The sequence below is a fragment of the Schistocerca gregaria genome, chromosome 10 (assembly GCF_023897955.1).
Source record: "Schistocerca gregaria isolate iqSchGreg1 chromosome 10, iqSchGreg1.2, whole genome shotgun sequence".
In the NCBI taxonomy this organism is placed as follows: Eukaryota; Metazoa; Arthropoda; class Insecta; order Orthoptera; family Acrididae; genus Schistocerca; species Schistocerca gregaria.
The window spans coordinates 221,393,162-221,420,637 of record NC_064929.1 but is presented as its reverse complement, the minus strand read 5'-3'; the positions used below and the strand labels follow the sequence as shown (position 1 = coordinate 221,420,637).

The following is a 27,476-nucleotide window of genomic DNA, read 5'->3' as shown; positions in this document are numbered from 1 at the left end:
GGCCATTCTGAACTGAAACAAAAATTACACTAGTATTTTGAGGACTGCTCAATGCATCTAATTTCCAGTAACCACAGTGAGTACCTTGTGTAAAAAGTTGTTCTTATTAGCAGGAGAACCAGATTAAATAGAGCTGTTAAACAAATATGAGACTGTGTACATCTGTCAAGTTGTGGTTTCTTAAATGTATGTTGATTGAGTGTAGTGCAGCATGTTAGGATCTTTATTAGCAAATGCAGTGTGGATGTGAAGTGTCATTGTGAGGTGGGTGGATTATCTGCATTCTAAGAGATGGTGAGCCATTTATTAAAAATTAAATTAACTTCTTACTGATGTAGTCACTAGCAGTTAGTTTAGCATTTGTCTTTACAGAGAAATGGAGGTGGTTTCAACATGTTCAAAATATTGAAAAGATTTATACTTTCACTACTGCTGGTGAATATGCGATCCGAGACAGCTCTGTCATAACTAATCCTGCGAGCCACTAGAGTGTTGGAGGTAAATTCTGTGCTACCAACTCCCACAGAGTTCTGAATACTGAGATTATCCTCTCCCCTTCCCTGCCTCCCTCCACTTAATCTCAGTTAAGTTGAGGATTTCGTGCCTCTTTATTTCTCCTTTCATGTTAGATGGGTCACACACTATACCAACAGATATCAGGAAGGTACTCTCATTTTTCTTTGTATGTCCTTCCCTTACTGATTTGAGCATCAAATAAATTCATCTTTCCTAGAATGAAACTTATCTTTATTCAGCATCTCTTCCATTTCTCTGTGTGTTATGTTATTCTAGTTAGCACTTTATAAATTTGACATGTCAGAGTGATCATTCAGTGCTGTTGTGTAAATACGTTTGACCTTTGGTAGTGTAATGATACTGTTTTAATGGAAATGTATGATTTTCATCTTATCTTATGACATGCATGATGAATTTGGAGTACAAATACATAATTGTAATATGAATTTTTTGACCCACCACATTTGAAAAGGAAACAAAATGTGTTGGAGTGAAACATAAAGCACAGTCAAGAAAGAGTAATTAAACTTTTAAAACTATTCACAGGTTAGTGCCCATCTGTGATAAGTCCAGCTGATGACTGGTTATTCTAGCCCCACTCGATACACTCCACCGTAATAGGATTGAAGCTGCCCAAATAGTCTCATTTATGATGAGAATGCTCAAAGCTTCTGTGACACTTTGACTGACTGGAGTCTGCTCAGTTGGACCCAGTCCTCACACAATAGTTTAGACACTGGTGGGTATATTTCTCCTCGTATGAGGTTCTGCAAACATATTCAACTAGATGCACTATTGCTATAATGAGTTACAGTTGTTCTGGCAGTGGGTTTCTGCTTCCTGATAGATGTTCACCTAGACGTGGCAATTACGTTCAAATGAAAGTGTGCGACATGATGTAACTTGGGTGTTTTGGGGATTATATGGTATTGACTGATTTTTGAAGGATATCTGCAGTTGGATTGCTGATCTGTCATGAACGTGGAAACAGGAGACTTCAGTTTTGATGGCACTAAGCAATAAATGCCATTCTTATATAAAGCTGCAAAATCATTGGTTGAAGGTGTGATAATGTTTGACAAAACATTTATCTGACATGCCTATATCAGCAGCATAGCAATTTTTTTATTTACTTTCATATATATAAGCATTGTTGGCATAACAGATCCATGTATAATCCACTTTTAGTTTACATAGTATTTTTGGCCTTATAGTTGCTATTGTCATGTTACTCATTCCAACAGATTTAAGCTCAATAAAATCCCAGTACTCTATCAGAATCTGCCTTTATCCTTTGGTAAATTTTTTTTCTACATGGTCTTCATATTTCTATTCTATTGCAAGTCAGGAGGGCTTACTTTCATTATACAATCTTTAAGTACACTCCTGCAAATTCTACAGTTAACAGTGTTTCTTTATCTGCACACCATACATTAACACATTTAGTATCCTCAGTTATGTCCTATCCCTTGTTTGCACTTTACTATAACCATTTGCTATAAATATCCTTGTATCTCTCTTTAAAATATTCTGAAGTTATTTGGTAACTGCAAATTCCAAACAAGCTTCACCACTGACTTCCCATGTCATTCTTTGTACACTTGCACCTTTTTGTTTCATCAGCTTGCTGGAATATTTCATGAATTATCCATGAAATTTCACCTCTACCTTTACGATAGTGTTTCAGTGCTCGCACGCATAGCCTCCACTATCTTCTCGTCAATTATATTCTGCTGCTGCTTCATCCATAAAATAGATACCATACATCCTCTCATTTTTTTCTTAAATTGTCAGCACGTAACTTTATTTGCTCTTTCCTTTATCCGTTTAATTGTTACTTACACCTATGTACAATGAAATATCAGTACAGACACGTGCTTACCTCAGTTGTCGAGATGCTAACGACACACCTATATTTCAATCAACAGTGCTTGGTTTCAAAAAAATATGATCAGCTTCATTTTACAAATCATTAGTTATGGGTGGATGTTTACAAAACACAGAATGTTTAAATAAAAATAGTATATATAATTTATTAAACATTTTATTTACAAAACATTGTTTAACCAGTTTCCTTAGTTACAGGATAGATGAGTATAAAGTCTTTTTTTTTTAGTTTTTAAACTCTGGTAATGTCATAATCAAACATAAAAATATATATATTTTATCCATGGTTCTTACACATTGTCTTTTTTTAAAGGAAGCTGACTGAATGGGACAATTTAGTTTGTATGAAAGGATGTTGTTCCCTAACAGATATAAGTTTCTTCCAACTGTATTTCTGCCACAAAGGTTTCCAGCTGCCCTGAGCTGAAACACTAACTAGAGTAACCTGAGCAGATACACAATATTTACTTGTACCATACGTAATATTAACTAAAACTATAACCACCCACACACACACACACACACACACACACACACACACAAATTCTAATCTTTGACCCTGAAGATGTCAAAACATCATTAAAGTCAGAAACATTTGTGCCAGTTGCATACCAGTTCCAAGGGGTACCACTGAATGTTTCAACACAACCTACAAATGGATACATAATTCATAGAAAATATTATTGACTAAGAGATTCATTTACTCACTTCAGCTGTACAGAAGGGGAGTACCAATCCATTCAGGAATGTCTACAATCAAAATAACGATAATAATAGTGTTTGCAGAGCGAATCCATTTCACAAGATCCATACAGTAATGTAGCCAGTAAGTCACATACTATCTGCTTTTTGTAGATTTTTGGTAATTAACATCTCCTGTCTTCGTCATCAGTGCCGGAAATAGTGCCACACAACTGCTGAGCTCCAGCATATCCCAATTGCTTCATTTCTGGTGCTATCCATAAATGGGAAAAAGATGGTCTGAAATGATGGAATAAATTCAAACACCATTTTAGAAATCCAGATTGTGCAAGTTAACAACCAGAAAGACTGCTAGCCCCTAAAATGTACTGCCATAGAGATTGTAACATACCACAAGTAATTGCATTGGAATACAGTTGTGAAATCAGCTTTGTGTACCATTTTTTTCAGTCTGCTTTCATTGTGGTAGAAATGAGTCCAACCAGTCGGAAAGGATACTGCATCGTTTTCATTTTTGTAGACATTTGCAGAAAACTATTGATTTAAATTTTTGAACAAGTCGTTACTTTTGAGGTACAGCCATTATTCTATTGTGATACTTCACTTTATCTTTCTATAACAGCAATCACAGTTGACATTTAAAACATCCTGCTGCATGTTTATTATGTTTAAAAGATGTGTCTGTTGATGACTATTGGGATGATAGTTTTGCCACATTAGGTCATTCCACAGTTGATAATTTGTGTGCAAATGTTCAGATTTCGAAGCGGCAAAGCTTGAAACTTTATTTATCTGGCATAATTTTATTTTCCTGTTTTAAGATAATTTTAAAGAATCCATGGTTTTATCACACACAACTTAACTAAACTGAAGAAAATCTTTAACATTAGTAATACAGAAAGTGCACAAGGAAGCAAGCTTGTAAAATACATGTAAATAAAAAAATTAATACTTTCAGACCATTGTATTGTGTATTTAAACCATCCAGACAGTGCCAACATTTTAATTTACTTGCTAAAATATTACAAGACTACCTGCACCATAACTCTCATATTAATAGGAGTTGAAACTGCAAAAACTACACCCTGGAATTTCTATTTGCTGAGACACATTGATTTCTACTCACATGTCATGTACAAGCAGCAGCAATTCTGCAGTTACAAGCGACATTATTAAGATGGTTATAAATTACCACAGATTTTTGTAGTAACAAAAAAGTAGTGGCTCTCTTTGTTAAGAGACATTGCACAGTCGAGTTGTTGTCATTTTAACAGAGGGACCACGAAGACTTTGAAAATGTTCCAGATTAATTTATATTGGCAACTGTGAAATGGAATTTCAAGCAAAAATTGCACTTTACTAATACATGTTCTCATTAAGTTTCTTTCTGCATTGTTTTTATAGTGGGGGAGGGGGCCTTTGTACATATTACACCAAACAAATTGCAGACTGGTGGTTTGGAGTTAAAACAGAATTTATTATGGCTTTACATGGGATGAAAACTTGAGTAGTGGTGACAAATGGGTGAGGAAATGTCCACTGAGTCATAAACTTCCTGTTTAATTCTTTGATGAAATATTTTTTAGTTTCTGGTAGAGTGAGTAATGTTTGGTGTGCATTGTTCTGATTCAGAGTCTGCCAGTTCTCTGTAGTGCAAAGATTTTATAGATGGCGCAGTTTGCCAAGTTCATAAACAGTTACTACAAGTACTACAAATAACCCTATAGATCAGTGAATCACGAATAAAAAAACCTTGTATGTAGTGTGAAGGACAGACAAACAATTTAAAATCAGAGATGGTGAAATAGTATATTTTGAACTGAGTGAAAATCCTAATCCACATCAGCTGTTTGTTGTGTTTTCACTGTATGACAGCCAGTTTTATATCCTGGAGGTATGTCTTCAGATCTTATAAAACTAATACCTTATCTGTCAGGAGTTCTTAGGTGCAAGTGTGAATAAAAACATGTCACACCCCAGTAAAACCTCAGATAAAACAGCAGATGGTCATATGATCCAAACCATGCATGAACAGTAAGACATCCCCAAAACACTGTCAAAAGAAAAGTATGGACAGCACATGACAGTCCATGTATACTAGGACGACATCATCGTTAAAATCTGCGAGAGACACAGAATTAAGACACACAATCCTTGGTAGTAGTCAACATACTATAATATATTGACAAGCATCAAATAGAACTACACGGTACAGCACTAGCCACACATTAGCTACAGCTGTAACATATAGTTTTGTTTGACACCTGCCAATACATTTTAGTATGTTGACGACTTTTTGAGATGCATTACTGATCATGCATGGTTCAGATCGGATGACCATCTGCAGTTTCATCCAAGGTTTTACCAAGGAGTAACATGTTTTTATGTGCACATGCATCTTGTGATTGGTGGAACATGACGTATTAGTTTTATGTGACCTGAAGATATAACAGGGTATGAAACTGGTTGTCATACAGTGAAAACACGATAAACAGGTTTTGTGGCTTTGGACTTTCACTCAGTTTAATAGAGACTTTTTTACCATCTCTGATTTTAAATTGTTTGATTGTCCTTCACGTTAACAGTTGTCTCATAATGTTACACTGTCAAAAATGCACAGAGTACCAGAAATTGTAAATTTTGCTTGGATGTCAATCCCACGAAAGCTACGAGCAACACAGTTCAGAGCTAGTCTTTGGTAAGCAACTAGTTTATTTTTTTGCCTTCAGGCAACACAAAATTTTTTTATTCCTTTTTTTCCTCCATAATGGCTTCACGTTACATAAGTAAAAGATAAACAAAGAGAAAAGTGTTAAATTCTAAGTACCCAACAATGTGGGCTGTTCTCACACAAAGTGAAATTTTTGTGATGTGCAGTGCCATTTCTGTAACGATTGAGGAGCTGAGCTATTGACATGGCAATTTTGGAAACAATTTCATTAAATAAAGAATGTGTTTGTTTACAAAGATAATTTTTATGTGTGACTGGAAGAAAGAAAATTAAGCAGTGGAACCATTCACTCTGAAGTTTAGTAATGATATGGGTAGAGTGAGAAGCGTGGGAAAAAAAGCTTTAAGGGTAATTTACTGCATAGCACTGCTGCAGTTATTTTTTACATAACAAAATTGAGGAAATCTGGTCATTTCATTGATAAAATTCTGTAAAATGAATTAAAAGCTAATGAAGATAACATAGTGCCTGCATTTTTCGTTTCTATGTCACTCAAATTTTTTGCAGCACAAAAAGTACGCACGCACACACACACGCACACACACACACACACACACACACACACACACACACACACACACACACACACTTGAAAAGTGGAATGAACTGTTATTAAATGAGGATGTTTCCACAGTTCAAACCACAAATTTTGAAGAGGAAATTAAATACTGAAAACAGAATGAAAATTGTCCAGAAACTTCTAAGGCAAAAATGATAGTTCAAAATATGTACAAGCTGAAACTAACATTAAGTTTTTGTTCACTATATTTGATGACTGACATAGCCATTTTTTGTGAGGCAGAATAAGATAAATTAGGGTTTGATGTAACATTGACAGTGTCATTAGAGATGGTTTGTTCATTTGATAGTCATAGGCCAGGCAGTAAGAACACAGATATGACCCAAGCCCACACCACCTGATGAACAGTTACATTTGTCAACAAAATGTTGTGCAAAGAATCTGAGTGACCAAACCTCATGGACACCCCAAAAATGATAGAAAGGACCCAAGAAATTAAATCACAAACAGAATTTCACAACTACGACAGTATTACAGCCATATCAAAAGAATGAAAGTTGAGAACAGGAAATGCTTTGTAGGAATAAAAAAATTATTGAAATTTGGCAGGGTAATACAAAAATGTACTCTGACAACATTTTCCAGTATAAGGGATCCATGAGTAAGCTGTTTTGCCTTAGTGCAGAGTAGTACAACCAGTGCAACCATTAGGCTATTAATAAGGGAGAATGAAAAATTGAAGAGGGTTTGGAAAGACAGAATAAAGTATATTTCAAAACCAAAGAAAAATTGGGACTGGGATTAGTGCCGGGCAGACAAATAGGTGGAGAAGCTGTGTGACCAGCACACGGGCCTGCTCTATGTGACATCCTCTCTGTATACATCTCGGTAGTGGAAGTTGATTGATGGGATGTGACAATGGCCACAGATGCAGTATGATTCGTTTTTTTCTTAGTAAAAAATGGGTAGGACTTTGGTGATAAGTTACATTAGTGCAGTGTTCTTAAGGTTGATAGTGTAATGCATCAAAGCAAGCACAGGTAAGTGTTAAATATCTACAAAATTTTCCACATCTAAAGTCACATGTAGTGAGAATAATGTTTATCAGACACTTCAGTTCGCAGCATTTTACTAAAAAAGACAACTAACATTTCTTATTGTGGAGGCCATAAAAGATATTTTAATATTTGTGCAAAGTTACAATGCTAATATATTAAACTTTTTTTAAATGTGAGTTCCTGCTGCATTTGACATGAGACTGTTACTTCTTTTCAACATAATGCATTTCTCAAGAAATAATTATAGCAACAAAAAGACATTTCTGTGTTGGTATTAGGATTTTCACAATTAGACAGTTTTTCTGTCACGAACAATATTTTGGCTCGCTGATAATGTACAAAAGTATGTCATTTTCACAAGAATGGATTTGCATACAACAAGTAGATGTAGTTTTAGGATCATTTTGATCAGTTTTCAAAACTGCACAGCAAAAGCTAAAACATCGTATTAAAATACAGCACCTGAACTTGACTGACGGCCATGCCGGTCTGTCATTTACTGTAGTGAGATAATTTTCATTTTGTGTAACTAGTCAAATAATAAAACTGCAATGCATATAATGAAAGTGAGGCAGGGTGATAGGTTCGGTTGTAGATCCCAGTACAAAGAAAAGCTCGCGATTTGCTTTATACTGTACAGACTTCGTTAAAGGAGAAATTTGTTTTCTCTCCTGTCGACTGGTAGACAGCGTGAGGCTGACCGGCATCCAAATGACGTTTGATTCCTCTCATCTTCAGGTAAACAAAACAAAAATTGCACAATTTCAGATACATGAAGAAACTGACTTGCAAAGCCACTGTTAATAATTTATAGATCTATATAGTTTTAGAGCAGTAATCTAGTACCAAAAATTATCAGATAATGAACAAAACTTTTACGCTTAAAGCATTTGTGTAATGTTTCACGTAGCTGGTGGAAGTCATGTAAATGAGAAGGTCGTTTGTTTGCTTCGATGGTGTACAATGGAAAAATCTCTAAGTAATATATAATGCCCCCCAAAAAAATCATCACTGTCGAACTCGTCAGTTGCAATTTGTCGAATTTTATAAAACAATTATTTGTGGTGTGTGGAATTATGGCATTAATTGTAACATGTGATTGTAATATCAAATCAAGCTTTCTGCTCTCAAAATAGCTTCACAGGTGATGCCAGAATTCTACATTCTGAACATTTAGCAGAAGCAAAATGGAAGAATCGTACTGAATGCTAGATAATTGAAGTGCTGATATCAAAGTGAAATGGAGAAAAATTTGTTGTCTTTGAGTGGACAAAATCACTTAGTGGTTCTACTTAGAGGATCGATAGAAGACTGATAGTGATGACGGAAGCAGGAAATGAGAACTCAGTCCGTGAAGTTACATCCTCTCTGTGTTCCTTCTTTAATCTCGAGGCTCAAAGTTAACTGTGGACGTATTCATATAAGATCTCGTGTAATGTGAAATTATGCCAGTCTTTGTACCCGAGCTACAATAATGAAGCCTGATCATCCACTGCTGATCTCCTTAGTAACACAAGGTGCATCTTCATTAGACTGTTGCTGAAGAGCTGACAGCTGACACCTGATACTGACACTGTGTAGCTCACCTATGAAAAAGAACTGTAACTGTAATGATGTGTAAGTAATTAAATGCTTACATTGACTATGTAGATGAGTGTAAGACATAAGGTGAGGGACAGTTGAAAATGAATATGGTGGTAGGTTTGCACTGGTTCAAAACTTGAACACTCAGTTAATATTGATAGTGCCTAACTTAAAAAGATTGACCTGACACAAGAAATTGGGTGTAGACAATTCCCCTAATTTTCATTCCCCAAAAACTTAGTAGTGAGCAATCATAGTCCACTTGGGAGGAGACAGTTAACTAGGATAACTATCATTTATAGTGTCTTGTAGCAAAGTTCCCATGCTTCAAATTCTGTGGGAAGACTTCCATAAGACTTTTGAGCAAGAAGGCCTCATACGAGTACTGTAACACTGATGTTTTGTAAAATTACCAAGGAGCATGCATGAGTACTTTTTGGATATAATCAGTATTGTGCTAGCACCTGAGAACATTTTCACGTAACTACAATGTAGTCTCTTATTTTATATCACACACTGAACGTCTTAAATATTTGAGTGTTAATGCCAGAGCCTTGCTAGCCCAAAATTTTTCATGACATAAATACATCTAAACAAAGTTACATTATGATAAACTTGCACTGTCCAAAATTGATATTGTTAAAATTGCTGTGAAAGTTCAATTTTATTGAAGTTATAATGTCACATCACACTTTCTCGACACTGCCTGACCTGTTTATACTTCTAATGACATGTAAACACGCCAGTCTAGCCAACACAAACAATGGTCAGCCTTCTGTGGACTCTATTGCAAGTATGCAGTTCATTTTTACTGTATCTGTAACATAATACACTCGTGAGTCAGTTGTGTATTAAAATTTACTTCAGTGACTGTCAACAGTTGTAATTTGTTATTCTCTGGCATATAGTTTCACAGAAATGAATATGTTTTTGGTGAACCTCTTTAGTACAAAATGTAAGTGCTGCTCCTTTAGGGCACTTGGTGAGAAGGTAGGGCAGGGGGGAATTACAATACAAGAGCTAGTGTGAGAGAGAGGGAAATATATGTGTGACACGCTACTATAATAATTATTGCAAAGTACTTGTCATAAATTAGGCATTAAATTTGCTATATTTGCAAATTTTTCTGCTTCTCAACTGATTACTCTAAAGAAAAATGTTACTCATCAAAATTCTAGAGAATGAATCAAATACTAGTTGTCTGACATGAAAGTGACTATCTACAACAGGTGTCCAGAAAATAAATTCAGATTAATACTATAATAAAGCAGGGAAATTGTTAGGAAACAGTGTCTGAAGTAGCTCAAATTGAGACAGAAACTTTTAGGTACTGTAAAGGGAACCTAGGAGAACAAACTGAAGGTGGAAAGTCATGTCTGGAAACATTGTTCAACAATGTTACGGAACACTGATAAAAATGAGAATGAAACTTCCTGGCAGATTAAAACTGTGTGCCGGACCAAGACTCGAACCCGGGACCTTTGCCTTTTGCTGGCAAGTTCTCTACCGTCTGAGCTACCCGAGCACGACTCACGCCCTGTTCTCACAGCTTTAGTTCTGCCAGTACCTTGTCTCCTACTTTCCACACTTTACAGAAGCTGTCCTGCGAACCTTGCAGAGTGAAAAATCACATTCTGGAACGATCACTATGGTTATCAGATTACCAACCTAACACCAATCTATCAATTTTTAGTTAATGGATTGTTTTTATTCACTGTCTCTTCAATGTGGCAGTTGGGAATGGGAGTATAGAGACTCAGAGTACTGATCATAAAAACTGTGTGTATGGTGGGATCCACAATAAGAAGAATACAAGACTGTTCAGACAACTATACAAAAGGCTAACAAGTGTAAGTACATTAATACTGTTGTGTAAGAAAATGAAAACTCCCATTAAGAAAGACAAAATATAGCCAGAAAACAGACTAAATGATGAATTACATAAGGACTGTCAGTACTTATTGAAGACAGGTGCTGTTTCAAATGCAAGTTGGTGCTATTAGATGACCCTGGAACAAAAATGTTACTAAATTTTAGGGTAGTACGGATGTAGCAGTTGTGCTTTGCAGTTTCTGCCAATACAGAAAAGTGCAATATTGTTTAATGATTTTCCTCCTCATTTCATTTTGGTTGTGAAAACGTGGTGAGAGTAAAGTGAAGTTGGATGCTCTCAGTGGTGATCCTTCACCAACAATGACACATTAGATTTTTAGTACACGAACTTTAAAGGAGGTCATCCACTTTTGATGAAGGTTCCGCAGAACACTGAGCAGATGTTGCTACAGAAGAAACCGTTGAAAGAAACAACACGATTCTTATTGACACTGGAATGAAAGAGCAAAAAGTTAGTGTGTCAACAGGATAGGCAGTTAATATTATGTATAATAACGGGGGACAAATGAAGCGTCAGTCCAACAGACGTCACGATTGTCGGCTGTAGACGACGGATGGGTACAACTTTCAGCTCGAAGCTGTTCGGGACAATTTAAGTGAGATCTGAAAGACTTTATGCAGCTTCTTGCCACAACAATACCTTAGGCCTTCTAGTCAATCTGCTCCAGACATTGACAATGCTACACTGAGGTACTGAAACACCTTTACCAGAAATTTAAGGAAATTTGGTGAAGAACAAAGTGCTGTTTCACTGTGACAATGCACCAGCTCAGCACATCCGCCCAGAGTTGTCACAGTGTAACTTCATGATGCGCTATTTCAGTTCATTTCTCAATGTGAAGAAATGGCTTGCAGGTAAAAAGTTCTACTGAAATGAAGAGACCTTTTTTTTTTTTAAGATGGAGGTGTATTTTAGAGATCTCGGTGGTCCTCCCCCCCCCCCCTTTTTTTCCTTTTTTTTCTTTTTTTTATTTATTAGAAAAGGAGAAGCATAGATCCCCTACGAGGACTGCGCTGAGAATAAAGAAGTTGTTAATTGACATTCAAGTAATACAACCACAGGCTAAACACAATTTGCTTTACGTAGTCAGCTTGGAGTGTAGTAACTTATACTCTTTATATTGGTTACAACAAGTTAGTTTCGTCCAGTTCATCACCAGTCACCAGCTATTTTTAATGCCTAATGTATTGCCAACAGGGCAAATTACTACACTCTGAGCTGATTAACTATATCTGATGATGTTCTGCAATACTATAAATTTTCACCTAATTTGTCACACTCACAGCTTCCAAGTGAAACCACTTATATTCTCAAATTGTATGTGATCTGTGGCTGTTGTACCTGAATTTTGGTTATAGTGGTCACTGCGTTCCTGGCAGGCCCTGTCTGCCTTTTAAAAAAATGATGTGCCATCTCCAGCCTAACATGGGTACTTAGTGAAGTTCCTTTCCATACAGACAGGCTACATTAAATGAAGAAATGTTACATCAATTAAAAATAATGATAGACATTTTGCTTGTATTTGCACTGATGACTTCAGACAAGAATCAGGCTGTTCAAAGCCACTGTTAGGGTTTTGAAACCTGGGCGCACACCTCTTACATTCCCAGCCACAGGTGGGCCTATTGCCCAGCTTCTCCACGTTTAACACAAACAGGAGGAAATGGGAAACAGCTGCCATAACAGTCGCAGACAAAATAATGGGACTAGTCAGAGTACGTGGCATGTGATTGCTATTACAGTAATTCTCTTTTATGGGTGAACACTGGAACATAAGCACATTAAAAATGCTATATAAAAATAATACCATTTCCTTTCATTATTTAAAGTAAACAGCTTCCTGCAGACACCCAATCTGTGGAGAACCGACGACTGTTTACATAAAACAAAGTATGACAAGTATCATAAAGACATGTATACATACATACACACGTTTATATTTGTGCCCTAAGCTCATTTATCTTACACGTACATATATTCAGAGACAGAAAAGAATATTGCAACACGATCAATATTTTCCTACCACTACCAAAGGCGTCGCGTGTCTATAAAAAACCCATCTTAAATTATTTCTATATTACAATGTACTCTAGGCCTGAAGTGGAGGGGTTTTATCCTTGCAGTTAAGGAGGAAACTGTTGTCCTTACTTTAAGGAAGAAAGGTAACCTCGGTGTGAGCAATGCAGAGATGAGTCTGTGCAACAGAACACAGGCTCATTTGTAATGGTGATACTTTATTTGTAAAACGTAACTTTCAATTCCAAATTATAGTTATGGACCTTCTCTGGAGTTACATTTGCAATACAAACTATAGCAAAAGGGATATCACACAGCTCTTTATACTCTGGAGGCAGTGAGGAGCTACTTCTTTAATCTGTCGTCTACACGATAATATGAAACTTTACCAGTTACTTTTGAAGTGTTCCCTGTTCTTTTACGATAGTTTGTACGGTGCCTACATATGTACAACACACAACTCATTAACCTGTACTTACAGAAATATGGCAGCAGTTTTCTTGTTTTATGCCAAGAAAATGGCTCTCTCATTTTGTTATGAGATTTGCAACTAATCTGAAGAATCATTACCAGCAGCAGTGATGAGAAATAATTATGCAAAGGTTGGTAATTATAGTGTGTATAAACTGCAGTAAGGCGTAGCAGAATTTACCTAAAGGATTACTGTCCTCCAAAGAATTTAAAATTATGCACAGTAACCAATAAGAAGAGTTATTTGTGGCCAACATGTAACTAAGACCATTGTTGTTATTGCCTTGAAAAAATGTATATGATATGTCCACTGATATTCCAGACAGTGTCAACGTCCGAAATGAACTGAACATAGGCGCGTACCTGGCTTATACTGTACCTAACTGAAGGAACTTCAGCTCACCAACTGCTCAGTGGTAAAGACTCGCCATACATAATGTACAGAAAAAACAGTATTTGACATTTTTTTCGAACAGCTGCTTCGCCACAACATTAACTGTTACTGTTTTTTTCCCCATTTAACAAGTTCTGTAATGAGTATTGATAATGTTTTACATGTTGAAAATACATTGCAAACAACAAAAACTGCCCTAAACAATTTGTACTAGATTAATCTGAATATTTTATTGTATAACAAGCCATCTGCAAAAATTGATTTCAAATTTTCTGCCAAACGTTAATGGAAATTTATCCTCCTTGCTGATAACTCTCCTATTGACCATTAGCTCCCATTTCTTTATACAGGAAGTGAACTGATAATGAAATATACTTGTAAACTGTATGAAGAATAATCAATTCTGTAACAGAAGCCAGAAATGCATAGTGAGTTTACAGAATTGTTTTTTAATGAAGAATTTTTTGGTGCAGGATCACGGTGTACTTAGTATAGGTAAATTCTGTGTGCAGGATCAACTAATTATGCATGTGAGCTCGGTCAGGTGGTAAGTCACAAGTCTGCAACCCCGACAGCATGCCCGCCTGCTCGGTTCCCGGAGAACACGCCACGCGTGTCCCACTCTCTGCCGGTGCCCACTGCCTTGCTGGCACCGAATTGTCTGATCTGGCTGCCACGTTTCCTCCAGCGGTCCTGCAAGACAGGACAGGATCACATTAAAAAATACAACTTGACAGAGATTGCAGGTTTCATTAAGTCTCTAAAGAGTAGTAATTATGTTATGATGGTGCTGAAACTTGTGCTGACTAGATAGGCTTACCCTTGAGCTATCTTCGTAATCGGTCAATGGCTTGGGGCATATTTTGTGACTGTCTTAGATATGCTATAGTAACACCCGTCAACAAAACTGGAGATATGAAAACTACCCCTAATTACAGACCTATGTCACTCAACACCGTCTTTTTTTCAAAAGTGTGTGAGAAAGTGTCTTATGATGGAATACTAATTTACGTAAGTGTGCAAGATTTAGTAACCAACTCTCAGATTGCTTTTTTCAAAGGGTTCTCCGCACGGAAAGCAATAAAATATCTCATAAATAAAGTGCTAGTAGAGATAAACAAGAAAAAATATTCTGTGACTTCAGAATAACTTTTGCTTGCATGTACCACAAAATTGTACTCGCCAAACTGAAGCGTTATGTTGTTAATGGCATCACTCTTGCACGGATGGAAGCTTACTTTCCAAACAGGGAGCAAAAAGTCTCATTAACGGATTGTATCTGACTGATTTCTCAGTTCAATTGGGGTACTTCCAGGTGAACAGCTAAGTTGTCGATCCCAGGGATGGAAACGACAACTCCTCTGTACCTGCAGTACTCGAGAAAATAGTCTCAGAAGCGAGTGAACATCACGTGTGGACTGCCACAAGGATCGGTAGTGGGTTCCCTCCTGTTTCTAACCTACATAAATGATCTTACAATTACAGTAGAAGGTAGTAAAGAAAGTGTAACCTTTGCTGATGACACAGGCACACTTTTGTAATTTTCAAGTGTGCAATGTACATTGAGATGAGGATGAAGATAGTTTTTTACCTGTTGTTATCGTTGTGATGTTGTCAGCATACAGCACATTCTCACATGGCATGTGACTTGATAAATTATTTATATACACAAGGAAGGGAAAGGTACCACAAAAATAAAATGTGGAATACCACAGGGGTCAGTTCTTGGACCCTTCCTCTTCATGGTGTATGTAAATACCGTGTGAAAATGTGCTTATGGCGATATCAAGCTGATGAGAACAGGTGAAAACTTACAAGGTGTCCAAAATTACCAAAGAGAAATAATCGAGTTGACTTGGTGTCTGGCCAACCAGCAGTCTATTAACAAAACAAAAACAAGAGGACTTTTTTTCCAGCCTCAGACCATTGAAATGTAAAATTATTTGGACTTGTGATTGATAAGACTTTCATGGGATGGACACACACATTATTTAAGCAGCAAACTAGGAAGAGTATTATTTTTGTTGCATAAATTATGACAAATTGTCAGTAAGAATCTGCTACTTTACTCTTATTATCCGTTCTTCCACTTACACCTGCAATATGGAATGCTGCTGTGGTTAATTGCACCAGTCAGCTTACATCTTTTAATGACTAATGACAGAAGAAAGCCATTAGATGTAGTCTAGGTCTGGCTCCAATGAGGACTTGCAGAATTGTACATGTCAAACATATGCTAATGAATACTTATAGGAACTTGGACTGAAAAAGAATGTTCATTCAATGAATTCTCAATTGCAAATAAGGGGAACCATTAGCTGTAGAATGGACTAATGACAATGAAAATTTGTGCCGGAGTGGGACTCCAACCCGGATTTCCCGCATTCGCAAGCGGTCACCTTAACGTTTGGCTATCCGTGCGTGACTCACGGCCAGACCCAAACCTTCACATGTCTGTACTCCTACAGCGATCGTGTATATTCCCGTACAGGTCAGACGTTGTACTTGGAAGTTACGTGCCCGGTATCGGCACATAAATATGATGTCGCCGTGCCTGTATTTTTCTGGTTACGATGCCAAGTTAATTTCGACTTCGGGCACTGCGTCGATTACAGCCGGTATGAAATACATTAAATGAATTCGAAATTGCGAATAAGAACAATGTTCAGCTGTGCAGAGGAATGAAGACAAGGGTAAGTCGGAAATCCAGATATGAGTCCCGGTCCGGCACAAATTTTGATTGCTGCCAGTCCATTCTACAACTATTGGTTGTCCTTAATTGCAACTGCGAATTCATTTAATGTATTTCACACTGGCTGTAGTCGCCGCAGTGAACGTTCCTTTGGACACGCATCATAATCAGAATAACACAGGCACTGCAATATCGTATAATGTTCATCTCTAGGGGAGAGTAGGGCAAGACGGGATAGTTAATATATTTGGGGTCATAAAGTAAACAATCGTAGTCAGAAGATTTTGACAAAATTATGGTGTAATTGTACATTATTACAGCTGAGAATGAAGTACAAACAAATTTGTTTTGACTTTTCAATTACAATATAAAACTGTCTTTGTAATACATCTAGTGGGGCAAGATGGGGTTACGAGTGTGGCATGATGGGGTCAGTCTTCCCACAGTGCACAAACATGAACTGCATTATCTTGTTGTCCTGCACAGGAACAATGAGCCCATCTTCTGCATATAAAACACTGAATCCACCCTTTAGTAGACTGTGAGTACAAGTATCCACAGTAAAGACACTCAGCGTCAGAAGATTCTGATGAAGTGCAACTATCTGCTTACTTTTTAAGTTGGTTTTGTTAATTTCTTTGCCTTTCTTTTGTATTTTTTCTTACTATTCGACTTCTTTAGAAATACTTGGTTAGTGATGGTTGTATTTTTGTTAGTTTGAGGAAATCTCTTCGTCAAGTTTTTCCTAGTTTGTCCTATTTGCTTCATTTCTTATCCTCTTTTTAAATTTATTTCTGGTTGTAAATCATTTTTGTAGGGTGATTCAGTCAAAACTGCTGGTTTACCATGCTTTCGGCTCTTCTTTTTTGAATTGAGGCCACTGCAAGAGAGGGAACCAGTGTTGGACATTTTGGAATGGTTATAGCCTTTCCAGCAGTTGTAGTAACATTAATTTGACTTGAAACAGGCTAAATATTTTCAATTGGAGCAACAACTTCAAGTATTTATATGCAGCATCAGCCTGGAGAATGTCGGAGGCAACAGCTGGAGTTGACATATCCAGTTTAGCAGCACTGATGGGGGCTGGAGACACCAGAAGACACCAGACACCAGAAGGTAGTCCTAAATAGGCGGAAGCAGCAGCCTGACGTGAGCTGAAAGCAGCAGAAAGCTGGTTGGTGTTTGTAGCCCCGTGGGTTGAGGGTTCATTATCTGTGACATCTGACCTAGGCCTATCTTTAGTCTCAGATGTGGCATAATCATGGTCACTAAAAACGACTTGGTTGGTAGTCCAAATTCCAGTATTGTGGAATCCATTAATTGCTGTGGACATAGTTGCTGCCTTTACAAAAGCCCTTCCATATAGCTTAGATATTTGGAACAAAGAGACAGCACATGTTGGATTCGACCTGAGCCAGCATGAAACTTCCTGGTCATAAAAAACACTCAAAGGCTTCATGAAGCTTACATTGAGAGGCTGTAAGAGATGAGTGCAATGTGGTGGGAAGCACAACAACGCTACGCCATTTTCCCTTGCAAACTCAATAAAATCCATGTTTTTGGTGTGGGTGAAATGTCCATCGAGAATCAGGAGAACTGGCCTCTCCTTAGTAGCTCGGCTCCAGTCAAGAAATTTCTTAAACCATTGAAAAAAAATATCGGATTGCACCCAACCACTTGGGTGACATACTGCCCAGGCTCCAGGAGGGCAGTCTTCATTAACTGATCGTTATTTCGAACCTTTGGAAAAAGGCATTGCAACATACTTATATTGTTACAGTGTCGCCTCTTTCAGCAGAAGATAACACATCAACTTGGTTTCTAGCTTTTAGAGACAGAATTTTTGGCCTATGCTTTGGTACTACAGTTACTCCAGTCTCATCACAATTACACATTCTGTCAAGGGTAAATTGATGTGTATCAATAAGTCGAGATAACAAACCAAAAAAAATTAGTTACATTCTGTTTGTTGAATGCTGCATCTGGTGCTGCACTTGTGTGCTCTGGTTTTCTTTGGGTTATTTGAGGATCCCTACGTTTGAGACCAATGAACCAATCTTTGCCAGCTACTTGTTTTTCCTGAGAAAATGTGTGCTTTTTACACAACTCCTCTGCCGATTGAAAGGCAATTTTTCTGAGGTCATATGCTGTCAGACCAATTAACCTTTCCTCCACTTTTAGTACGTATTCCACCAACATATTCTCTTTCTCTGGAGTAAAAACGGTTTTAATTGGCCGTAGACTCTTGATCAAAATTGGAGTTGTTTTATTTAAATACACACGTCCACTCGATGACGCAGTAAATATATTTTCCGATTTTTCTGTCTGATCACGAGGTACTTTAACTCTTCCTTCTAGAGTTGTTTGCGGAACACGAAAAATGTCAGCTACTCTTTTATATCCCATTTCACCTGTGATAACGGCTTCAATAGCTGATTTCATTGCTTCTGGAGACCATCCACCTCGATCTATCTTCCTCTCATATGTCCTTACCATGTTAGAAACCCTGTACAAACAAAAGACGAAAGTGTAAAATTTATTGGGTAAGATGGGTTAGTTCCCCATCATGCCCCATAGAAAAAAATCCCGTCTTGCCCCACTGATACATTGTGGAATATTTATCGCTAGTTTTAGGTTAGGTTTCGACTAAAAGTATTTATAATATACGTAACATAACGTCCAAAAATAACAGTTCCCACCAATATATACAGTGCTTCAGTTAAGGAATGTATTTTACCTGTATTAAACACCAAACTTCAACTTCACTAAGAAACTTTCCAGCAAAAATGGCGCCAGTCGAGGGAAACGGACTTACACAAGGCAAACTAACAGTTCAGAATTTGCTGCCCCTTACACGTATTCTTTTTCTCCATCCCTGCTAGCAGTATGAACGTTGTCCACATCACTAACTGAGCCATAAAGCCAAGTACCTCTTCTTACCCCCCTTTCCCCTACAATATAAGAACTGGCCACACGGTAGATTTACCGTACTCAACACTTTCTCACACGCACCATAGCCATACACTCGTGAGTTTAAATTCTTCAACAAATCGCCAAAAAAGAGGTCGTGGAACTGCCTTACACAAGTTCAATGAAGTTTTTGAAATTTTACTAAAACAGCGAGAATTTTACACAGTTGATGCATTCGTAGAGAGTAATTTTCAAGAAATGTGCTTCGGGTAGCTGTATGTACCAGTAAAACTGCACATAATAATCATACAATTAGAATTATGCATTTGTATACATGTAAATAAGTATACGAGTATCACTGGTTCGTGTATAGCTATGTAATTGATGTAGAATTGTAATTAAGAATTTATACACTGAAGTGACAAACGTCGAGGGATAGTGATATGCACATATACATAGGGCGGCAATATCGCGTACGCAACATACAAAAGGGCAGGGCATTGGCGGACCTGTCATTTGTAATCAGATAATACAGGGTGTTTCAAAAATGACCGGTATATTTGAAACGGCAATAAAAACTAAACGAGCAGCGATAGAAATACACCGTTTGTTGCAATATGCTTGCGACCACAGTACATTTTCAGGCGGACAAACTTTCGAAATTACAGTAGTTACAATTTTCAACAACAGATGGCGCTGCAAGTGATGTGAAAGATATAGAAGACAAAGCAGTCTGTGGGTGCGCTGTATTGCAGCTGCGGTCCAAATGACGCCAACGTCCACGTATCGTCTCATGCGCCAGAGTTTACACCTCTATCCATACAAAATTCAAACGCGGCAACCACTCAGCGCCGCTACCATTGCTGCACGAGAGACATTCGCTAAGATATAGTGCACAGGGTTGATGACGGCGATATGCATGTGGGCAGCATTTGGTTTACTGACGAAGCTTATTTTTACCTGGACGGCTTCGTCAATAAACAGAACTGGCGCATATGGGGAACCGAAAAGCCACATGTTGTAGTCCCATCGTCCCTGCATCCTCAAAAAGTACTGGTCTGGGCCGCCATTTCTTCCAAAGGAATCATTGGCCCATTTTTCAGATCCGAAACGATTACTGCATCACGCTATCTGGACATTCTTCGTGAATTTGTGGCGGTACAAACTGCCTTAGATGACACTGCGAACACCTCGTGGTTTATGCAAGATGGTTGTAAGTTGTCAGGCAAATCCAACACCTTACTTGAAAACCCTGACATGATAAGCAAATCCAGTAGTATGTCACATAGCTCCGAATAAATCGTGACATTAAATTAACCAAAGTAATACGAGTAACGAGTGAGCAAAATGGAATACCACAGACTAACACAAGAATGCCTAAATGCATGTCCTACCTCCCCACCGTGAGGCAGACGCAGTTCCGAGGGGAGAAACGAGGACAGAAGCCGAGAGCAGAACCGTGTTAAGCTAGAAGGCCCTACGATAAGGGACGGACGAGCCAGCCTACCTGTACGATTACACAACCCGCACGTTTTAGCGTGAGACTTTTTCGCGTCTCAGGTACGTCGAGGACAACCCCCAGCCCATGTTAGAAGATAGAGCCCTCCAGAAGAACAGTGTAGATCTCACGATAACGCTAAAAGGACCACACCAGCTGCAGGTTTTAGCGTGAGACTTTTTAGCGTCTCTGTTACGTTGCAAACTTTAAAAACATTGCCCCACCACGAAAAGTATAACGTTTCTCATTGGATGGACAGAATTTTTGTAGGCGGAGCTTAAGGTTAACATTGAGACCCTGATTGGTCGGATAAAAACACAACCAGATAGTTTTTTTAAACTAACTTCGGTAAATTGTAGTAAGGAGAAGTTAGAGGAGGGTTGGTTCCGAGACGGCGAGCTGGATGGCTGCTGCGCCGGCCGCTGTCGCTCTGACGCTGCCTAAACACCGACAAGGTAATGAACGCACGCGATGCCGCACTTTTGAGCGCATAAGGCTTCACTCAGAACTGCTGAAGACTCATCTGTTACACCCCTTTTTTGCGTAATACTAGAGTGTCGATCGTTAATTAAAACTCATGGTGTTCACATTTGCCACTTGAAGTAAAGATCTGAAACGCGATGATTTTTCTTTTATATAGTTATTGAGAAGCCACATCAGCCACTGTAATTTACGACAAGTTAGATAAGTAATTAAAGATAATTGAGGGTCACTGTAGACCATTTTGATAGTTTTCTCTTTTGTGAAACTTAATTTAAACATAGATTATAGATGTGATATGGCATAGGTCATCCTTCGATCCATTGTAGAACTTGTAAAACCGCTCAGGGAATATTCGTTAACATTTTTGTTGAGCTCAGTTGGTTTTTACCATCCTGTATTAAAACATTTCCTTTTATCAATAGTGCAATTTATAAACGATGTTTTGTGAGTAGAATAAAATTTCCAATGGTAAACTTAACTGCTTTTTCGACGTTATTTTACCAGCTAACTAAAAATAGGAAAGCCTTGAACCCTTTCCACTAAATTTAGTTAGTATTAAGATTCTTTTACAGGGAGTGCAGTGGAGTTGACGCTGAGATCATTTAGTATTTGGTTATATCATCGCTAGTCTCACTGAACTCTTTTGAATTCTACATGTCATGTGTGGTCTGGCGTCTCCTTACCAGCAGCAGGTCCCAGGTTCAAACTAGTTAATTCCCTAAAAAACACGCTCAGAGCGTCGTTGGGCGAAAGTGGTAGGGAGACGCGATATAGAACAATCAGACACCACCATGAATGTTTAGAAAATGGCGACCCTGCCAGGATGGTAAAATACCATAATTGAAGGTCGACCACATGCCTAATTAGGTCAGAAAAATATCCTGCTAAAAAATTTTCGTTGAAAATTTTTTTTTTCTAATGTTATACATAGTCGAAAACAGTAGCTGCAGCGATAGATAGTAAAAGTATTGAAGAAAGACATTCTACCAGAAACAATAGCATAATTATGTTATTAATTTTGAAAATTGTTAGAATTAAGTTTTCTCTCCAATGCAAGCGCACAGGTGGCGGATACATCGTTGACAAGTTGGTTCTGTCCCAACAAGTAAGTGAATGGATTGTCAGTCTTGGTAGTGTCCAGTCGTGTGAACAAAAAGTTTATGAAACGCGTAAGATCGTATGAGCGTACAGTGACGCGAAGTAGGGCGCGTGAATTGCTTATAACACAGAAAATAAGGGATTCGGAAAAATTAGCAATGGCAAATAGAGACCTTGACCGAATTGAGGTAGAGACCCAGCATGAAAATGGACAGAGAATAGAGGACAGTACAACAGACGATGCAGTATCGCGAGAAATTGGACATATAACGCACCATAACGAGGATAATGTACGCCAAGGCACAGAAAACCTAGGTGAGCACACGACAGAGGAGCAGGAAAGTAGAGAGACAGTCGATGAGGACTCCAACTTGCGTCTTGAATACGTAGAACCCATAGTACAAGTAATCAGAGCTCCCTCACCACATGGTACAAGGAATGCGAGCAGAAACGTGTCACAACACAGTTCAATGCAATCGGCTGCGAACCAACACTTGGGCGAAAACACAGAGCGTAGGACGTCGGAACAAAACGCAATAGGACCCACCAACAAAATACGGAAACCATGACAAGGCAAAATAAAGACATAGCGAACCAAATAAAAATTCAGAATGCGGAAACCACGAGACAAATGTGTGAGATTAAAGAACAAAACAAAGAAATTCAGTTACACCTAAGTCATATTGAAAACGAGGCAAAAGAATCTCGAGAAGTGATAGGAAACTTAATAACAGGTCACAATCAATTGAGAACAGAGATTGACAAGGTACAAGCGGACGTACAAACATTGCGTAATGACACTCAGAACGAGATCAAAACATTGCGTAACAACACCCAGGGAGAAGTCAAGAAACTAAAGAAACAGATAAACGAAATTACTAGACGAGCAGCAGGTACAGCGCGTGGAATTGTTGAAAACAGTGTGTTACACAAACGTATCACAAAAGCAGCGCTGAAAAGATATGTTAACCTCATAGTCAAAATGGAAGCGCAAACGAAGCGACAATTTCAGAAATTGCGAGCAGAGTTGTTGCAAACCATTGAAGAGCGTAGTGAACAGGATCGAACAAGCACAGAGTCTGCAACCACATCCGTATTTGTAAAAGCACCGAAAAAACAACCAATTAACGAAGATATTACGCATTTTCGATTCCAATCGCAGGCGGAAAGTAACATACGTGAAATCAGACAGCCTGCACCGCGGGTACGCGAAAGTTACAGTGGACACTATCCAATGGATCTACCACAACCGGAAAGAACGACAGGAGAAATGATCAGAAACAAAAGTGGCGAAGAATCGCGAATTTCATATGGAACTATGACGAAGTACGACAAAGATCATTTCCACACAGTCAGAAAATTTCAACACTTTCGCGAAGGAAACTCACTACGTCCACGAACTTTTATTGATCAATTCCGAGTAGGATTACCAGAACACTGGACGCTAGCACACAAATTAGACTTTATATGTGCACACATGTCAGGAACAGTCGCAGAAATCATGCAAAATGTTGCAGCGACATGCCGATCGTACGAAGATTTCAGAGAGAAGTTTCTCTCACGATATTGGTCCAGCGAAGCACAGAACAGAGTGAAGTACGAATTATTACAGAACCCATACTTTGAAAATTCAGGAGAGAAGAGTCCCGTGAAATTTTTCGAATTAATGGCAAACAAAAATGAATGCTTAGATGTACCATACAGTGACGGAGAGCTGATTAAATTATGCGCGATGAAGCTCCCATTGAAATACCAGCAATCATTAGTAGGTCGCGGAGGCAATGACGTCGAAGCATTTAAAGGTATTCTAAGGGAACTAGAGTTCATATTTTCGGAAGATGACGCAAGTAAAAGACGAAGCGCACGTGAAAACGAAAGCAAAAAGCAGTGGAATCCACAAGACACAGTACGAAGAAACAATAATTACGAACCACGTGGTAACTTCGCAGCAAGAAACGACAATAGATTTCAACAAAGAACCGGTTATGGGTTTAGAAGAGAATATGGCAATAGCTCTAATTCACCCAGGAACGGCAACAACTGTTACAGAGGGAATAACGACAACTGGAACGGGTACTGGAGAACCGATAGACCGACAAATTATCAACAAGCTGAAAAAGGAAAGCGAATACAGATAGAAGAGGTTGAGGTAAGACCACCAAAACCCGATAAACGTTCGAATTGACAACTAAGCGCCCATGCCAAAGAGAATGACGCACCGACCCAGGACAATTGCAGCACCTTGAACAGAGAAGTAAAAATCTTATCATGAGAAGAGAAGAAAGAAGAAACAAATCCGCAGGGACCAGATGAAAACGAAGAAAAGAAAATAACAATATCGTGTTGGGACGAAAGTAATTGGGAGAATACTGACGAAGAAGATGAATTACCAGAGGCATGCACAACGAATGTAGGAGGAAAGGACGAAGTAATGAATATTGCAGAGCTATTTGAGATGGAAAGCAGGGAAAGCGAATTCAATGAGGATAATGCGCAGTCGACAGAAGTTGAAAATAAGTTACAAGTGGGCACACAACCCAACGTATATAATGACGGAAGTTATGAAGCGATAATTAGAGCATTTAGATGCGATTATGTGGAAGTAACGACGAAGAAGGAGAAGATAGACGAGGATGAGGAAAAAGTAGGCGATGTAGAAGAAAGCGTAAATGAAGGAAGAAATAGAGAAAAGGAAATGAAAGAGAGAGAAGTGGCAGTCGAAGCTTATCCTACAGAAAGTTGGAATTCACAAAGGAAATTCCTAAAAAGACTCATGTATGATTCAGTGGAGGATTCGTTGATGCAAGAAGAAGAAGAACAGAACCGACCCTTTCAAATTCAACCAATTGTGAAGGCTATGGTAAAGCATATCCCAGTCAATATTGTAATTGATAGCGGAAGTGAACTGACTGCGATCTCAGAAAATTTATTCATGCAGTGTAATGCCAATGAGGAATTGACAGTTCTGAAAACACGTAAGATTAAAGTAAGAGGTCCTATTAGAAACAATGCTGCGGAAGTTACGAGACAAACAAGGTTAACTCTTTCGTGCCAAGGTCAAAAGATCGAAGCCAACTTCGTGATTATACCTAAACTAACTGTAGATTTGATTATAGGTGCAGATTTTTTAAATGAGAGACGAGCGATAATAGATATGGGGAAAGGCAGCGTAACATTCGGGAGTGTCACACTTCTCTTTGAGCAAAAGCTAAAATTAGAAGAAATACCAGTTATAAAGAAACAATTAAGAATGATGCGAGATAAAGAGGATGAAGAATTAGAATGGTATGCACAAAAAGGGGAATCGCCTCAACTCATGTTAGAAGTCTATAAAGAAATCGACGAAAAATTACAAGAAGTTCAAGGTATTTCGGAACACAGTAAAAGAGAATTAGAGGGTATTTTACGAGATAAAGCAGAGGTATTTTTACCTAAGACTGGCAGTATTAAACACTTTCAATACAAGTTTGAAGTAAAACAGCACAAACCATTTAGAGTGCCACCCTATACAATCGCATTAAGCTACAGGAATAAAGTATTCCAGGAGATATCTAAAATGTTAGATGATGATATTACTGAACCAGCTACCTCCACATATAACAGCCCGCTCCATATTGTACAAAAACGAGATGGGAGCATCAGGTTAGTGCTTGATTCCAGACAGATCAACACAATCATAATCACTGAGACAAATCGCCCAGAAAAATTAGAGGAATTGTTACAAAACTTCCACAGTGCTAAGATATTTTCATCAATTGATTTACGGAGTAGTTTCTGGCAAATAGAATTGGCCCCAGAATGTAGAAAATTTACAGCATTTATCGTATTCGGTTTAAACATATTATCAGCAGCATTTATTAGGGAATTTAATACTATACTCAGTCCTGAAATTTTACAAAAAATTACTTGTTATGTTGATGATGTGATTATAGCAGAACCCTCTTGGGAACATCACAACGACACATTAAATCAGTTTTTACAGATCATGAAAGAGTATGGGGTCACAGTAAATATAACAAAATCCAAATTTGGAAGGCGAGAGGTCAAATTTCTAGGACACATTTCTAGGACACATAATTTCCGAGAAAGGGGTAATGCCTGACCCAGAAAAACTAACGGCAATCAAAGAATTCTGTACTCCATATAATAAGAAAACTCTCAGAGGATTTCTAGGTCTCACCGGATTCTATAAAAAATTTATTTGGATCGACTCTCTCGCAATACCACGCCTATGTGCACTGACTGGAAAAAACACGCCATGGGTATGGGATCAACAAGCCCATGAAGAATTTTTAAAAGTGAAAAACGCACTAACAACAGCACCAATTTTAGGACATCCTGATCTAACACAAAATTTTTGTATGGCCACTGATAGCGCGAAAACAGGTTTAGGAGTTGTTTTATTCCAAGAATACGAACAGGCAGGGCTAAGATCATATAGGACAATTGCCTTTGCCAGTCGGGTACTCACAAAAAGCGAGAAAAACTATTCAGTCACAGAGCTGGAAGCATTGGCCATTGTATGGGGCTTCCAACGTTTTCGATACTTCCTATTCGGAAGAAAAACAAAAGTATATACTGATCACAAAGCATTAGAATTTCTGTTATCCGCCAAACTAACTCATGGGAGGTTAGCCAGATGGATGTTAATACTACAAGAATTTGACTTGACTATTACACACATACCAGGACCAGCGAATGTATTAGCAGATGCTTTATCACGATGTCCACAGGGTGCATCCAAAAACATAGGTTTGGAAGCAGCACAAGACCAGTTTACAATGTACTATATGAAACAAGTACCTTTCGAAAACTACATTACGACAGCATTGAAAAACATAGGCAAAAAACAGGACAAGGATCCCGAAACACTAGGAATCAAACACAAGTGGAGAAGTAAGGATTTTCCAGACATTCGACAGCACTATCTCGTAAAAAACAATGTTTTATTTTTTAGACGAAATGTTGCAACAAATGAATGGTTAATTTATATCCCAGATGAACTAATTAATAAGTACATAT

The 27,476-nt window shown here is 38.1% G+C and overlaps 1 protein-coding gene across 1 annotated transcript in view; it reads right to left on the bottom strand.

Moving 5' to 3' along the window:
* Positions 1-1,602: 1,602 nt before the first annotated feature.
* LOC126293545 (acetylcholine receptor subunit alpha-like) overlaps positions 1,603-27,476 on the bottom strand; it is a 486,710-nt gene continuing 460,836 nt past the window's right edge. The window contains exon 13 of the mRNA XM_049986811.1: positions 1,603-14,466. The gene's annotated coding sequence lies outside the window, so the exon portion shown is untranslated. The remainder of the gene's footprint in view (positions 14,467-27,476) is intronic.